Genomic DNA, 19,287 nt, shown 5'->3' with positions numbered 1-19,287 from the left:
ATTTCTGGCAGAACTTTTTATTACAAATTACTTCTATTGGATGTTTTCATCAATATTTCACTTCTAAATAACTGGGTAATTCATTCAACAACTTTTTTTTAAAAAATTCTAACAAAATTCCTGTCATATCCATTTTGACAAGAAATCTTCACTCACCTTGCCATCATAAGTCATAGTAAGACATCACCTCAGGATTCTACACTCAAGAAAGAACTGCAGTCACTTATAACAAATCTACAGGATCTCGCCTTGAAAATAGTCAAACTGGACAACAAATTTAGCCTCCTTTAAAGACAGATGTTCTCAACAGCTTGAGCAACTGCAAGAAATTGTTCTACAACATAAATTTTAAATCTCATAGATGGAACAATCTTTAAATGAAATGGAAAAAAGACCGACTGAAGAGGAACATTACCTAAAATTATTACTGAAACAAAACAACTACCTACTGGACAAACTGGATGATCTGGAAAATAGATCCAGAAGGAATAATCTTCGAAAATACAGACTCCAAGAAAAAAACAGAAGGTGATAACATCATTAATTTCCTTACATCATGGATACCAACAATACTTAAACTGCCACAATCTCTCTCTCTTATGGCATAAAACGACCTCACAGATCTTTAACAAATACAGAAGCATCTACTTCAACAAAACCTAAACCAAGATCCATCATCATGAAAATGTTTTCGAGTCAGGATAAAGAACTGATTTTTAAGAACAGCATGGTCATATTCCCCGATAAATTACCAAGGATCACTTATCAGATTTGACAATGACTATTCTTCAAAAGTAGTAACTAAAAGGAAATAATTTTACCCCATAATAAAGGCTCTGAAGAAAAAAACAATTGAAAGCATGCTTATTGTTTCCAGCCAGAGTGAAAATCTTTCTTCCCAAAGGTATAAAAATCTTTGATTCACTAGATACAGCAACAAAATATTTACTTAACATAATAGTACAAGATGAACTTATGGACTGGACAAACAGTACAACCAAAAGAAATGCAGAGAGAAATGAATGGAAAGTTGTTGAACAGAAGAATAAAAAACTAAAAGACAAATAAACAATAATTTGTTACCTTTTTTCTTAATTTACTATTACAAAACAGCTGCAAAGTTTATATATCTATGATTCAAGGAAAAAAGGAAGGATAAGAGGAAAAATGAAAGAAAAAAGAAAATTTAAAAGAATGTTTTCAATATAAAGTTGCCAACTTATACAGATACACCCTTTACTTTATTGCTCTATATCATTTTAATTATCATATCTCTTATAGTTTACTAAATAATCTTATACTGCCTTAAATAATATATTTAAAGCATACCACAAAATATTTATTACTATAAATAAGGGCACTCTCTCTCCACATACTACTAATTATTAACATTGGAACATAACTAAAGCTTAACAATATACATATATTTGATTCTATAATCTATCCACAAACACTAATATATTAATTTAAGGTACTCTTAATCATTATAATTATTTGAATTTATCAGTCTATCACTAACTTAAAAAAGGGAAATGAGAAAGAGAAAGGGGAAAGGCAGGGGAAGGTATGAAAAAGAAAAAATGCCACACGTTTGTGCTCCCTTAATCATCATAGACCATTATAACTTGAATTCATAGTTATTTGTTGCATGTTCATCTTAAGAGATATATCTTACATCTAAACACAAAGCTGAATGTGTAAGAGGCTGCAGTGTGATGGTTGATAGCTATGTATTTATATGTTAATTGCACTAGATATAAATCCAGAATGACATGCATCACAATATGTAAATGGCTGTCCTCAGGCAATGAACACAAATATAAGTGCCTTAATGCATTTAATTAGATAATATTCAGTTCTGTTGCATATATCCAAACTGATTTTGTTTATTGTAAGATGATCTGATATGACTAAGTACAACTGTAGCGTAATTGCAGAGGTTTAGTTTGAATATGGTTTTAAATTGAGTTTTTATACTGGGTTCTCTCACAAGTATTGAAAAGATATTGTCATGTCATATTTTTAGATTCCCGCTATTGGCCGCTGTTGGAGTGCACGAGACATACCTAGATTGTCTTCTTCCCTACAAATGTTCCCGCCAGCTTCACGAGACTTACTTCACTCTAAAAGGTTTTGTTGACATGAACAACTCCATGTGAACTAGCTTTCCATCTCAAACCTAAAACAAACGGTTGTATAATTGATGACATCATTCCAGACGTTGTGAAGAGATTCTGTCCCCATAACGTTCAGCACAAACATTTACTATTATATAAACTGTTAATTTGAACTATATAACAAGAGACTAAAGGGAAATAATATGTATTAAGGAATCTAGGTTGCTTTGACTTTCACAAGTTCACCAGATGCACAGTAGCAAGCCCCGCCCAAATCCCACCTGAGACATACCATCATGGCCAAGTCTGTTAACCTCCACCCTACTTACTGATTCTAAATGCTTGGCTTCATGAATATTCGTAGTTTTCCAAAGCCAGAAATCATCACAATGTGGAGTGTTTATTAACTACAGCAAAGCAATACAGGGTTTGCGAAAGTTAAGATGACTGCAATCATAACAGATATATGCAAAGTGTTATGATGTTTGGCCTCAAATTTAGGCTGGCTCTTCCTAAATTTACTGATCTACTTCACAAATCAGATCTGTTTATGAGTACATACTTTATTAAACAAACAAAGTAAGCCTATACAGATATCCTATATCACTAATTATATAGGGTCTGATATATGCAATTTTTATTATGGAAAAAAATATATCAAACTGTCCTTCTTCCAGACTCTCTGCTATGAATTTTAATGATCAGAGATAGAATTCTCAACGATCATAAGTTGAAAGGAATGAACACAGTTGATGTTTACATTCAAAGAAGCAGAGAAAGTGAACAGGTTCAAATGTGGAATATGCACCATCCCATTTTTGTCAATAATTAATTTAATGATTTTAAAGTTAAGATGTTGCAAAATTTATAAGCCTCAGTGTAGAAATTATAGCAAATGATATGGAGAAAATAAACAGGAGTGAGTGGAGCTTCAGCATATTTACTTATTTAAAATCAAAAATAGTTTTACTTATTTTAAAATTAAGAACATAGTCATAAATATCACTTGAAGGAACAATACGGTTACTAAACTTGAGAGGTCATTGTAGAATTCCTAATATTGTTTTCTTTTTATAGACATGGATTTTCACTGGATTACTCAGAATCAGACAGTGTAGAACTCTTCTGAATGTGTTTCCTGTACCATATAACTAAAAAGAACATGTCAGCTCAGGAGACTTAAGTCCAGTGAATACACCACATTACATTTAGTGGCAGTTAACTTCTCTATATTTGTACCCATTCAGTTTTAAATGGGGCCTAAATATGTTTTGCAGAAAATTGATTCAGAGACTGTTGCATTCTGCAGGTGAGGAACACTAGTCCTAAAAATGTTTTCATTTGGTGGCACTGGGACAGATAATCAGTTACCTGCTCTTTAATCATATAACCTCATGAGACCTTCCTTAGGTAGACTTCAGTACTTCTAATATACAAATGTAGCCAGACATTATTGTTTTATGTGCATGTGTGGAAATTTCTACTTCAGGCCTCTACTGAGAAGGGGGTTTTATACCCAGTTAGACTTTCCCATAAACAAAAGCAATAAATACTTAGATGTGTCCTTTTTTATTGACAAGAATGTACACATTAATGACAGCAATATAGATATGTAAACAAAATGCATAGAGACAAAAATGCTCTTATAAAATGACATTTATATGAATTGCAAGGAGGTGGAATTTGACAATGAATTATATGTTAATTTTATTGCTGGTAAAATTTGTAGAAATGTGAATTTGCAAATAATACTGAGTAGGGGGCAACAATATGAGGACCTGAGTACAAAACTGATTATTATTGCTATGTTTGCTTATATTTCTTATCCGAGCAGTGGCTGTTTCCTTTAAAATAGTTAGATTCTGGGTGACAGTTTTTCAATTGCTTGAATTTAATTCTGCTAGTCTTTTAGCTTTTTAATTTCTTTTTAGTTGTAAACACAGGTAACAGCATATATATTTCCTCTGCCTAACTTTTTGTATTTTCCCAGCAGTTCATCATTTTTTTTTTTTTTTTTGTTATTTTGTTAGGTTTTTTTTTTATGAATCAGATATAGCAGAAACATATTCTGGTAAAAGGTGTAACTGTATACTAACAAAGTATACATTTATATGACATTAATACCCATAACACTATATAATTTAAAGATGCAGATAGCAGGAATGTTTCTAGAATGTCTACTATGAAAATATTGGAAAATATTTTATTCTCTTTTAAGATTTTACTTCTGATGAACCAAAGGAGCTCAAGTAGACACTGCATATAGAGTAATATATTTAGTAAAGTTTTATTAAAGTTCAATATGATTAAGCTGAATCTAACACTGAACAATAGATATTAACAATGTTGTTGTGTCTTTCGGCTTTTCCCGGTTAGGGGTCGCCACAGCGGAACTCTGGTCCGCTAATGATTGGCAGTAGAGTTTTACGTGCTGGCTTGCCGGGCCTAACACACAACCTTCAACGAAGGAACGCCCATTCACGCATGTTGCCACACAGAAGACGCTCTAACTGAGAATCGAATGGGCAACGTCTGTGAGGCGACAACGCTACCGTAGCACCACCACCGCAGTACAACAATAGATATTAACAATACTTTCAAGTATTACATAGTCACAGTGAATACCAGATGACAAATGATTAAAACTCATATAATAGATAATACACTGTCTATGACCTATATAAGTTTAATGAAAGTACAGATCTGAAGGTGAAGGAAGAAAATGATCTTTTAAATAGTACGAGAACCAAGATCTAGTACATCACTCATAAATAATACAGGTTGGAGTTTTTATATATAAACTCTTTCACTATTGAATGTTTGCTGTTGTATAGGTTTTTTGCTGAAATTAACTTAAGAGGTGGAAATTTACTTCATATAGACCCTTATGTCTCATTTGTTGATCAGAAATTTTATGAAGTATACTCATTATTTAACAGATTAAATAAATATAACAGTTATTATAATTATATGTTTAACTTTAACCTGTACCATGCCTAAATCTTTGTATCAATAGTGTAATGAAAATGTTGTTCACATTATAACAATGTGCATATATGATATGAAATTAGTAAGACACTCATCATTCCCTTCTCATATCATTTTATCTAATAACCTTTGATGGAATCTACTACTAAATATTCCTAGTTGGTAAAATTAACATGACATGTTCCTAATTTCATCACCCTTTTACTTGTACATGCTGAAACTATAATTTCCCATCACTGATTCTATAGATACAAAATTAGATCAGGTTGAGACTCTCTCTTAGTATAGGATAACTAGGATTAGAGGGGTTGTGTGACATCTTTACTCAGACAGGAGGATTTAGTCCTCATAGAGATAGATGTAAATAGTACTATTCATAGTTGTAGCTTCATAAATAAGTGAAATTTGTTTTTTAAGGTGTCTAACAAAAAAGAAAATTTGATGTATACTGATTTAAACCCTTTTCTCCTTAATACATATGTCATTAAATATACAAATTACATATCTTATTATAAACTGTCACATTTAAATAAAATATGAAGTGTCTGTCCATTAATGTTAACGGCCTCAATAACAACAGTAAAAGGAGAAGTTTATTCAAAAACTCAAACTTATATAAACCCCTGTTGGTATTTCTACAAGAAACACATCTCATTAATGATGATATAAATAAATTAAATTTCAATAATTATACAGTATTAACAACCTCACAATTTAAACAAAAGAAGAGAGGAGTATCCATATTAAGTAGAAATTCCATTATCTCCCAAGATAATATCAGGGTCTATATTAGAACACCGAACATTTAAAATGTTGAGTGTTCTAATATCAACCCGTTTTCAGCGAACGCTGAAAATATCGAAGAAACAGAAAACCGAATTTTTTTCCTAGGGAAAGAATTTGGTTGTCCGTTTCTGTTGCTTCGGTATTTTCAGTGCTCTGGTGGAAAGTTACGGGTCAGGTTCAGGTAAGTGTGTGATTGAGTGCGGGTTAGGTTAGTTAGGGTTAGGGTGCGGGTTAGGTATGTGTGTGATTGTGTGGATGTGAGGGTTGGGGCGGGTTAGGTGAGTTAGGGTTACGGCGGGGATCAGGTAAGTGTGCAATTGTGTGGACATGAGGGTTAGGGCAGGTTAGGTGAGTTAGGGTTAGGGCGCGGGTTAGGTATGTGTGCGATTGTGTGGATGTGAGGGTTGGGACGGGTTAGGTGAGTTAGGGTTAGGACGGGGGTCAGGTAAGTGTGCAATTGTGTGGACATGAGGGTTAGGGCGGGGTAGGTGAGTTAGGGTTAGGGCGCGGGTAAGGTGAGTGTGCGATAGTGATGGACCTTAGGGTTAGGGTTTGGGTTAAGGTAAGTGGATAGTTAGTGGTGTGTGTATAGTTTAGTGTAGGGTTACGTGTAAGAGTTTATGTGTGTGTGTGGATTGCTGTTTGTTTGGTGTGCTTGTGTTGTTTGTATGTGTTTTGGAAAAAGTTTGCTGTTCTGAATGTTTGATGTTTAATATTTTCGATTGGTAGGGTTCGATATTAGAACACTCGACATTTTGAATGTTCAGTGTTCTAATATAGACCCTAATATCAGTACATCAAGATTCCACAGGTATTTTTTTTAATAAATCTGGAAATCAACAAGAAAATTTACACCTTAGTTAATATATACTGGATACCTGGGGTTAGCATTAAAACAGTTAACACTCAGAAGATATTATACATCACACAAAAGGTAGTTTAATAATAGCAGGAGACTTCAATTGTATTATGGATGATAAAGATTCTGATTCTCATTGTATTCAAAATAAATCTTCTGCATCCAGAGCTTTAACAAAATTTATTAATACGATGATAATTAAAGATATTAATCAATTTGCTGACCAAAATTCATTATTTTTTACCTTTTATTCACATAGACATAAATCTCACTCGTGTATTGCTAGAGTATATGTATTAAATGATTTAATAACTAAATTAAACACAGTTAAATTTATAGGCCGTCCTCTGTCATATCATAGCACAATACTATTTGAAATAGATACTGAACCATCTGTCTCTCTGCCTGTTACTAGAATACCCTCAAACTTAACAAATCTAGAGGAATTTAAAGAATCTTATATAAACGAAATAAGATATTTCTTGGAAATAAATAATAATGAAGATATTTCAGAAATATACATATGGGACTCTTTAAAATCATATATGTATGGTAAAACACTATCTTGGTATATTAACAAGAAAAAAAATGGAATAAAGAAATAATGGATCTGCAAACTAAACTAGATAACCTCAAACTAGAAATACAAAAAGGCAATTTTAACCTAACATCAGAGTTAACACAAATCAGTAACAAATATTCTGAAATTTTACACCACAAAACTATGATAAATCTTGAAAAAATTAAATTCATATTCTATGGTTTCTTCTAATCAAAAACAACTTGCAAATAGAACAAAAACATTATTAAATCTAGACAAATAAAAGGGGGTTATAATTCACAAACAAATAAGATAGTAATAGATATTTAATAACATACTAGAAGCATTTAGACTTTGTTGTAATACTCTTAATACATCAAATCTTGATCTTACCTCAAGAACTGATATTAAAGTTTTTCTTACTAAAAACATACCTATTAAATTATCCCAACACCAAACTGATATAATCAATAAACCAATAACAATGACAGAATTAAATTCACAAATATCCAAACTTAAATTGAATAAGGCTCCTGGACCTGATAACATATTACCAGAAATGTTTAAACTATTATCAGGGCAGTCATTAGCTTTACTCTTAAAAGTATAATATATCTAAAGAAAAATTATTTACACCCCCTTCCTGGAAATATTCACGAATTTCCCCAATAGTGAAACCTGGTAAAGATGAAAAGTACTGTTCTTCATACAGACCCATATCATTACTTAACATAGATTAAAAAATGTTTATGGCATTTTTTGCAAATAGAATCAAACATTTTCTCCCTGTACTAATTCATGAAGATGCTGATGTGGTGGTGCTGCGGTAGCATTGTCGCCTCACAGTAAGACGTTGTCCTGTTCGATTCTCAGCTAAAGCATCTTCTGTGTGGAGACATGCGTGAATGGGCGCACCTTTGTTGAAGGTTGTGCAACAGAGTTGGCAACTCAGAATGTAAAAATCTACTGCCAATCATTAGCGGACCGGAGTTCCGCTGTGGCGACCCCTAACCGGGAAAAGCCAAAAGACGCAACAACAACAACAACAACACACTAATTCATGAAGATCAGACAGGCTTTATAAAAGGAAGGAATACTTATGACAACATTAAAAGAAGCATAACACTAATAGATTATGCTAAACATAAAAATAAAAACTTAGCCTTAGTCTCTTTAGACATCAACAGTGCTTTTGATACAGTAAACTGGAAATACTTAACCTTAGTTTTAGAAGAATATACATTTCCCATACCTTTTATAAACTTAATTATACACTAACATATGTTAAAGGATCTTATAGATCAGGTCCTAGTTCAATTAAAAAAGGAACAAAACAAGGTTGTCTGTTATGGCCTTTATTGTTTGCTTTATTGATTGAACCCTTTGCAAATAATATTAGATCACAAGATAACATACAAGGTATGGAAATAACCACATAATTTAAACTTAAAACTCCAACTTTTTGCAGATGATACCCTCTTAACTCTGTCTAATGCAAACCATTCTATAGAAGCATTATTTAAAACCATGACTAATTTTCAAAGAGTCTCAGGACTATGGTTTAACAAAGCAAAAAACAAACATATTATGATTGAGCTCCAAAACAAATACCAATTTAAGCAAAAAAATTCTCAAAATATTTTGTTGCTGAAAGTAAACTTAAATACCTAGGGGTTTATTTAACACACAACTTAAATGAAATTATTGTATTTAGCTATACCACTCAAATAATATAGAGACAATGATTGTAAACTGGAATAGATATCTATTTACAATAGAGGACAGGCTGTATTTGATCAAATCAATTATTTTCCCCAAATTACTATATCTCGTCCAAGTCTTTGCACTACCACTATATATAACGCAAAAATTTAACAAAATAATTTTAAAATTTCTATGGTATCCACTTAAACCTTGAATAGCTCTAAACAATTATTTACCAAACTGGGAGGATGGAGGAATTAATCTTCCAAGCATGGAGGTTTATTCTCTATCTGCTGTAATTAAAAATATTACACTATGGTTTAACCCTTCATACTCTTCTATATGGAAAGAACTACATGAACAAATGTGCTTAACAACTATGCAAAATCACATTCAAGAACATTTATTCATTATATCAAATATTTTCTATTGGACTCTAAAATCATACATTTTGGAAAATAAAAATAAAATATTTTATATAAGTTATACATTAACTGCATTTAAAAAAAATTGTAAACTCAGATCCCAGTGTCAAATCCTGGCTATTTTTATTGTTTTCAATAGCTTACACTTCTATAATTTTGAAACACTTCAGTTTAATGAAATGGAAACATTGAATAAAGCAGAATTAATATGCTGGCATCAACTGCTGGACAAAGGTAAAATACCATCCATAAATTATCTTATGGATAAATAAAATTTAACCAATGACATATGGCTAACATTACAATCTTTGAGACAATCTCTATTAAATAAAAGAGAAATAATGCAAATCTCTGTTACACATGAAATACCTAAATTCATTGACTATATTTCAACAATCACAAACCAACCTTTCCAAGCGAATGGATACTTGTCTAATGTTTACAAATTAATTAAAGAAATTAAAATATATCACAAAGATTCTTATTGGACATATTTTACAGAGATTAATAAACATCCCCACAAAATAAGAAAAAAACTGTTTTTAAGGTCATCAAAACATACTACATTGTCAATACACTGGCATTTGTTCTCATGGAAATTCCTACATAGAATATTTTACACTCCACATAAATTAACATTAATGTTTGACAAACAAAATAGTTGTTAGAGATGTGAAAGGAAATTAAAAGCAAACTGGGAACATGTTTTCTATGATTGTATAAAATTACAAAATTACTGGAATAGTATAAACTCTTTCAAACTATATTTAATGACAATTTTAAATTAACTAAAAGATTGGTTTTATTCAACTCACCTATACCCAGCTGTGTTACAAGGAACAGACTATCAATTCTATGGACTTTGATGTCTACAGCCAGAAAAATAATCACCATTAACTGGAAAAAAATACTTCTCTTACATTTAAGGAATTTAAAAATCTTACTTTGACTGTTGGCCAAATGGATATGAAGACTGTAAAGAAAAGAAATAACAGAATTACATCATAATTGAATACTTGGAAACATTCTGCTCTAGATATGGAAAGGAATTATTTTAATTCCTACCTTTATCATTTCATTTCTGCTAGTTCCTCTTACTCAAAGATGATTGTAGTTCAGTGGTGCTTTACTTGGTATGTTTGGGCTTCAAACAGGTAGGCACAGTCTAAAATGGAAGGCTGAAGTGAATGGTACAAGTTAGAGCTGATTTACTAAGTTATTATGCATGTGATGCTCAGCCATACTGTGCTTTATGAATCACATCTTTGTGCAGGTGTGTATCTACCATATACAGTAGGTGCAAATGCACCTGGCTCACCATACATACATATGTACATACAGCTTCCTCTGCATATGACTAAACTTCACTGAACAGGACTTAGGACGATTGGAATATATGGAATTGCTGTGGGCATTACTGCTGTGATCAGTTATCATTGGCATTTATCTAATTATAAACATAGTACTGCTCTTAACCGATTGCCTATGCAGTTCTTTGAACTACAGGAATATAAATACCACCCTTTGTCTTTGCAGATATAGGTCACAGCTAGTTAGACTATCTCCAGTAAGAAACTCTTTAATCATATCCTTGAACCTGATAAGAACTGGAACTGCTTTGTCCATGATAATTCCCAAAATCCACAAAACAACTCAACCAAAAGTATTTTGGTTGTATACTGAATCTTTCTCAGATAATGTCCTGTCCCTTACGTGCTTATCATGCTGATTTTTTTGCAGGTACTGTTTCTTTCAAACATTTACATGCAAACTCAGTTTTATGGCATCCTTTCTGTTTCTGATATAACTACTCAAGAATAATTCTGTTGGCACAATTTCCAAAATGGCTACACACTGAGTAACAACTTAATTTCAACTCTCCAAGAGTGAAAACAGAAACTCAGACAAGGGAGACCGTGAATTTGTCTTTTTAGGTAAATTTCAATTACTGGCTAGTAAGTACACCAGCAAAGAAGAAATATGGAGAACCTGAAAGAAAATCAGCCACAAAAGGTGAGGATAAAACATAGGTTGGAAAGAATACTCCTGCTGTTCAACAAAAAAAAAGAATTTTAGCTCCAGCTTTGGTGCAAGACATGACATCCAGTAATCTGGAGGGAAAAACAAGTCAAATGTGCTCAGAACTGATTAAAATAAACAAAACACTGAATGAGTATATCAACTCAAATAACAAAAGCCTGGAAAAATGGAGGGAATTTAATTATTCACATGAGCTGATAAAATTATAAAAAACAGGCTGAAATACAGAAAAGGCTGGCTGAGTTTGAGACTGTGCTAGAAGAGAGGTTTCAAATAATGGTGAAATTAGAGGTCAGAGCACATAGGAAAAACCTAAGATTTTCTGCTGTACCAAAGAAACTGGAAGGATCAAATTGTATTAATTTATGAAAGCAGAATTAAGCAACTGGGCTGGTATTCCACAGCAGAAGTTGTTAATTGAAAGGCAGACCTGGCCATAAGAAAGCAGCCAAGAACTGTAATCGTAAGGATGCAGTTCCACCAGCAGAAAGAGTTGATTCTGACAAAGCTGTAGCAGAAGGACAAAGTACTAAAATTTGGAGACAAAGTGCTTGCAGAAAATGATTACTCACTGCACATCAGGCAGAAGAGGAGTAAATTCATTCCAGCAATCATAGAATGTCAAGAGGCAGGTGTGAGATTCAACTTGTTGTATCCAGCTATCTTCAGAATATTTTTCCTGGAGGGTCAAAAGTCATTTTTTAATGCAGAACATGCTAAGGAGGAAATACAAGTTTGTCCAACAAAAATTGAGCTATCAAACAGATGGAGACTCGGCTTCTTATTCTTCTGATAGTAAAGCTCATAGAGAGACTGTGCTAGTGAAACTTTTTCCATTGTTCCAAAGGGAAATGCTTGAGTGACAAAGAAAAGCACAGGAGTTGACTAAGAACCAGGAGTACATTAGAAATAAACCCGAGACTGGAGTTGGGAGATGGAGATCAGCAGGAAGAAAACCAGCAACTTGGGAATTGAATAAATGTGGGATTACGATGCATCAGTCACATTTGTAAATGTGGTGTAACATTAAACCTGGAAATATTGGACTTTTTTTTTACTTTGTTAAACTCATAGGGGATTCCAAAGTACATGCCCTATTTCATGTCATTAATGTTCTGAAGATCATTAAGGAGAGGGGAAGAGGAAGGAAAGAAGCAACTGTAAGTAAAACAGTTTTTGTTCTTAACAGTGTTTTTATAAAAAATGACATATACTGTTTGTTAAATAGCAAAGCATTTTCAGTTATTTTTCTGTGTTATAGGGATACTAAAGTAAACAAGTGCCCCTTTCCTCTTCCTTTCTTTCTTTCTTTCTTGTTTTATTTTATGAAATGTATGCACTGCAGTGTAAAAAGAGAAGAATGCCTGGACAAAAGCGTGTTTAAGAAAATAGGCTGTAATTTTAGGTTGTTAAGGTGAGGGACAGGTTGTTAAAGTATACAGGGCATGATATAAGTAAAATTGATATGATGTTTTCTTAAATTTGCAAAGGGGATTGACTGGATTAAGGCCCTTGGCTTATTTTAACAACAAGTTTCAAATGGAAGAAAGAAAGTAAAAAACATTGAAGGTAATGAAAAGTTTTCCTTTAACGAATGTTCACAGTGCAACATGAGAAGCTTGTAGCTGAAGGCAACTGTGTATCTGGTTCTCATGCTTCTGTGGAGACACACTGATAAGAGAGCAATAAAAACAGAGTATTTTTTCTTCCAATGGCTAAAAGATAATCCATAAGATTCTTTAACATGTACACTGTTCTGAGTGAACAGACAATGCAAGCATAACTCACACCTTCTTCCTCCGAATTAGACTACATCTACACTTATAATTTATTTATTTATTTCCAGTTTGATTACTGGGGAAGTCCACTGGACCCAAAGGACCCATTTTCAGTGGAGGCCCGAGGAGAAAAGCTCCAGTAAACATAATACTGTACAAATATAAGAGATACAGCAATACATAGTATAAGACATACAGGGAGATACATAGTATAGGACAGTTACAGAATATGCACAGCGTAACACATAGTCAAACAAAATAGCTTAAGGTTGTTCAGAGGATTATACAGATACATTTAAGCAAACACTCTAAGAAACACAGCAATAAAATAAGGGTAGAAAACACTTTATGTTCACTCATTTAAAATATGATGTTGCTTACAATATTTACACAGTTGTGTTGTGTGATAAGTAGCTCTCGGAATTGTCGAGAGCTTAGACACACTCATGGTGAAGTCCTCATGGGGCAAATACTTAGAAATTAAGTAGGGTGATGGCTGATACATTTCCATTTAGTGGAGAGGTGTTTGAAAAGCTGGGATTTAAAGTTGTCTGAGTTTGGTATAGTTCTTAGGGTGGAAGGAAGGAAATTCCATTTCTTGCCTATGGAGAAGGAAAGGAGAAGTTGGCCAGCAGGACATTTAGGCTTGTAGATAGCAATTAAGTTTTGATGTTCAGATCTGAGTGTTCTGTTGGGGGTGTAAGAGGGAAGGATATTTGCTAGAGCAGGACATTAAGTAGGGTGAAATATAAGTCTGTGTGCAGTGGTGAGTTGGAGGTAGTTTAGGTAGCTTGGGAGTTCATTTCAGAGATTGTAGGGTAAGGCATTGATGTGTGGAATTTCTGGATTTGGTGGCAAATTTAGAGATTTTATTATAGCAGTTTTCTAGTTTAGAGGAGATGGAGGTGGACAGGTTGGTTAGGAGAGGGGCTCCGTATAATAAGGAGGGAAGAAGATAAGTTTGCCAGAGTTTGCCTAGTGGAGTTTGAGAGAAAGCAATTATTCCTGTATAGCATGCCTAGTTTTTGGTGGGTTTTTCTTAATATTTTGTTGAATGTGGATGTCAAACTTGAGGTATTCGTCAATAGTAATGCCAAAGCAGTTTAACAGAGGGAACCACTTCTATAGGTGAATTGGATTGACTAAGGACTTTGAAAGTACTTTTGTTGTAGGAGTAAGTCTTAGTGGGGGGGAATAAAATTTTTGATTTATTAGCATTGAGAGAGAAGTGGTTTTGGCACATCCATTGTTCGGTTATTGAAAAAGCAGTTTGGGTTTTGTTGAGCAGTTCAAAGAGGTTAGAGGCAGAGCAGACTAAGGTTGAATCGTCTGCATAGTGAATGACTTTAACATCAGGAATGGCAGTATGAAAGTTATTGATGATGTTAAAAAGCATAGGCCCAAGGATGGATCCCTGTGGTACACCAGTTGGGGTAGATAAGGAAGAGATGGAGTTATTCCATTTTACTGTGTGAGATCTGTCTTATAGGTAGCTGGAGAACCAGGATAAAGTGTCTGGTGAGAGATGAAGATTTGAGAGATGAAAGAGAAGATATTTGTGGGAAACAGTATCGAATGCTTTAGACAGATCAAGCAAAACTGCAGGAACCAAGTGTCCTGAGTCTCGGGCTTGATTGACAGTTTCTAGGAATGACAGTAGAGCAGTTATAGTGCTAAGGCCTGGGCGGAAACCATGTTGGGTAGGTGTTAGAAGATGGTTTTGGGTAAGAAAAGGCATACGTTAGAAGTGGATACACTTTTCTAGGATTTTGGAGATTGGTGAAAGTAGAGCAATAGGGCGGAAGTTTGAGATGTTGGTGTTTTTGTCTCCTTTATGAAGAGGAAGAATATAAGCTGAGCGCCAGAGTTTGGGGACATATGATTCCTTTATGGATCTGTTAATAAAAGCTGAAAAGAGACATTTTGGCTTACGCTAACAACACAGCGTACAGCTTGGTAAAGAACACTGATACGGACAACAATCGAAATAAGAACTACAATAACAACAGTCACAGTGTCTCTACAACAGACAAGAATCTGCAAAGTTCTAATTTAAAGTCTACGCACTGTAGTGAGGCTGGTGACATTGTATTAGTTAATGAAGAGAACTGTGATTTAAGTAGTGGTGTAGATAACAATTCAATTATTGACAACAACGATGTATTTAATGAAGTGAATACTGCTAATGCTGATAACAAAAGTGTTGATGGTACTAAAAATGGCGGGCCTTTTTTAGTGGACAAACAAGGCAACAAAAGAGGGCCGACTTGGTCCAAAGTGGTCCAGAACAAGCCGAAAGGCAGGTTGAGGAACAGGAAGAGATGGTAGAAGTCAATGACACAAATCAATTTGAAATACAGATACATAATTTATCTGATACATTGATTTCTAATGATACAATTAATCTCTTGAAAAAAGGTTTGTCCTTTATTCCTTCAAATAATTTTAACAAAGTCAAGACTATTATTGACTTTAGGTTAAACCCTGAGAAAGTTAAACCTAAAATATATAATGCAGGACATTGTTAGTTGCTCTACATATGTGGGTCCTAAAAAAGCCAGCACTTACAACCCACCACTAGTTGGCACACTTCAGGCTTTTCAGAACGCAGGTGAGGATGCCATTAGGAAAATACCAACAATGAACAACCATAATAATTTAAGTGAGTCAGAGAGAATAGCACTAAAAGAACTTAAAGAAAACAAAGACCTACGAGTAATGAAGGCAGATAAAGGGGGTAAAATAGTAATTATGGAAAATTCTAACTACACTAAATGTATGGAAGAACTGTTAGAAGACACGAACACTTATCAAAAAGTTGATAGTAAAGAGGTTTGTAGAAGCTTTTTGAGTTTAGATACCATCTTATTTGATATGTTCAGTCAGGATGAGATCGATTACAACACTTATACATTTTTACTAGTTGAATTTCCTAAAATGGGAAATATGTTTGGTATACCGAAACTACAGAAAGATCTTGTTCGTCCCCCCTTTAGGCCTATCATTTCAGCTGCCAAATATAAGACAGAAAATATTTCTATTTGTCTAGACTATATATTAAATCCACTTGTACAAAGTTCAAAATATTATTTGAAGGATTCTTGGCATTTGTTGGAACAACTAAGGAATTTTCAATCACCTGTTTCAGAATTTGTTATGGCTTCTCTGGACATTCAGTCCTTATACACTAGTATAGATCATGAATTGGGTATTGATTATTTGAGGCAATATTTGACTAAGAATACAAATTTCACAAGTACAAAGGTTAACACTATTTGTACTCTTATGGAGTCTGTTCTAGATAATAATTTTTTTAAATTCAATGACCATTTATACAAACAGATTTCCAGTGTGGCCATGGGAGCACGTGTAGCTCCAGCTTATGCAAATTTGTTCATGGCCCACTGGGAAAATATCTATTTGGAAAAGTGTACATACAGCAATAAAATAATTTTCTACACTCGTTATATAGATGATTTGTTTTTTATTTGGAATGGATCTCTTAATGAATTTCAGAGATTTGTTCAATACCTAAACGGTACCACTGACTGTTTAAAATTCTCTATTGGTGAATTTGGAACTAAAATTAATTTTTTAGATTTGCAAATTAATTACAACAGTGTATTAAACAATTTTAGCAGTGCTATATATAGAAAATCAACATTTGCTAACCAATACTTGCACAAGAACAGTATACACCCTTTTCATATGAAAAAAGGAGTTGTTAAAGGACAATATATACGTCTGAGTAGGTTAACCTCTGACGAAGAAGTTTTTCTTAAGGAAATGAGCAATCTAAGAAGTTTCTTTCTAAATAGGGGTTATGAAACATCATGGCTCAAAAAAATAGAACAAGAGGTTTTGATACTTCGGGACAACAAAGCAGGACCTATTTTAACTCTTGGTTTACCCAAAGTCAATTCCAACAATATTCAAAACAAAAAGTTCATTGGGGCTTTTATACTGCCTATATGTAATGAAATGTGGGTAATTAAAGAAATTATAGAGAACAACTGGAAGATAATATTGGGCAACCAAGATCTTACTAAAATTATAGGTCCAAAACCCAATTTTACCTTTAAAAAGGTAGTTAATTTAAAGACCTTATTAGAAAGAAATGAAAATATTGGTAAGAACAAGCACTTAGATGTTATCAAGACCAAAGGTACTTTTTCATGTCATTGTTGTAAACAATGTAGACACATTATAAATTCATCGTCTGTATATTTTCAACATCTGGTTACTACTCACTGGTCAAAACAATACTACACTTGTCACAGTTCTATGATTGTCTATTTAGCACAGTGTCAAACATGTCCAGGTTATTATGTGGGAATGACCACGAGGACTTTAAAAATCAGAATTAGTGAACATCTTTTGGCTATCAAAAAGAAAGATTTTAACAACGCACTAGCTAAGCATTCTGTGTGTTGCAGTGAATTTAAAAAGTTCACTTTTGCAGTATTGGATAGTGTAGACAACCACATTTTTGGTGGGAACTGCAAACTATTTTTAGAATGCAAAGAATCATTTTGGCAAATTTATTTGGGTGCAGATAGATTTCCTGGCCTAAATGAGACTATAAATATGAAATGTTTTTTAGAAATGTATTCATAATTATGTTGTTATATACTTTAAATATTTAAATCATTTGATATAGTATTTTTTAAGTTATTATAGTTGTTATATGTCTTTAAATTTTAATTAACTGATTAATTATGCAAATTTGTTTTGTATTTAATATGTGAGATGGATGGTAAAGTTGTTTCTGAAGAAGTTCACTAATAATGATGCTAATTGGGAGAGCTATTCCATCAGCAGCACATTTTAGGAAGGAGGAGGGAATATTCTCAAGAGAATTAGAGCAAGGTCTAAGTTTGGAAAGCAGTTTTTTATAAAGTTAGTGGAGACAGGTTTGAGCTCAAACATGAGGGGATGGCAGTTAGGGGAATTAGATGGAGAAGAGTGAGGGACTGGAGGGTTATTGTCGGGGAATGTCTTGGTCAGTTCAGATGTAGTTTCTATGAAAAATGAGTTAAATTCGGAGCCTAGTTCAAGGTCAGATTTACTAGGGACAGGACAGAGGTTATTCTTGGAGCTGGGATTAAGAAGTGAGTTTACTGAATTCCAGAATTTCTTGGGGCTTTTATTATTATTAGATTGGAGCTTGATATAGTAGGATTTTATGTCCTTAGTAATTAGCTGTTTTGCAAGGTTATGGATTTGTTTGTATTGGAGCAGGGTATTGGGAAATTTGTTGTTTTGGTAAAGCTTCCATAATTTGTCCCTTTGGAGCATAATTTTTTTTTTGTATTATTGGATAACCAGGGAGCTGTATTAGTCTTTATCCTTTTGTTATGTAGTGGGCAAGAGTGTTTATAGTGTCTAGGAAGACAGAGTTGAAGTAGTCTATGGCACTGTCAAGAGGAAGGGTGTTTAGAATTTGCCAGTCCATTTGTTTGAACATGTTAAAGAAAGTTATGGGGTTGAAGTTACTGAGGTTACGAGTGAGAATGTATTTATGCTGATGAGGTGAAGAGGTAGTGGCACGATGAATGAAAGCTGGGAGGTGGTCACTGATGGAGTCAGGAATTGTGCCAGAGTTAGTTATTTTATTTGAGTCAGAGACTAGGATCCAATCAATAGTGGATCTGGGGGGGTTAGTTTTGGAGGTTAATGGATAGGGAGGGAGAGGGACTGCTAACTTTATTGCAGTCAGTATTTACATTGCCTAGAATGTAGGTTTCATAGTTAATGTCAGTAGATGCCCACAGGAGAATGTCTTTGAGGGTAGAGATAGTGTTACCAAGAGAGATATACAGAGCAATAATGCAGATATTTTTGTGTTTATTACGTTTTAGTAGTCCAGCTATAAGTACGGTGTTGTTGAATTGAGGGATTGGAATTTGGAGTGGTATTAAGGTTAGAAGGTTAGAGTAGACTAAGGCAGTGCCACCACATTTTTTGTGCGATCGGTCATGTCTGAGAGTATGGAATCCTGGGGGCAGGATCTTGGAATCGGAGATATGGGGTTTGAGCCATGTTTCGG

The 19,287-nt window shown here is 33.7% G+C and overlaps 1 protein-coding gene across 1 annotated transcript in view; it reads left to right on the top strand.

Annotated features, from left to right (window-relative positions):
• The window catches only part of LOC122790305 (centrosome-associated protein 350-like), a 400,823-nt gene that overhangs the window by 24,822 nt on the left and 356,714 nt on the right, over positions 1-19,287 (top strand). The window lies entirely within an intron of this gene.

Source organism: Protopterus annectens, chromosome 16.part0, assembly GCF_019279795.1.
Source record: "Protopterus annectens isolate FY-2018-M chromosome 16.part0, PAN1.0, whole genome shotgun sequence".
NCBI classification, from domain to species: Eukaryota; Metazoa; Chordata; order Ceratodontiformes; family Protopteridae; genus Protopterus; species Protopterus annectens.
The sequence above is the reverse complement of the archived record's forward strand: the minus strand, read 5'-3'. Positions and strand labels throughout refer to the sequence as shown.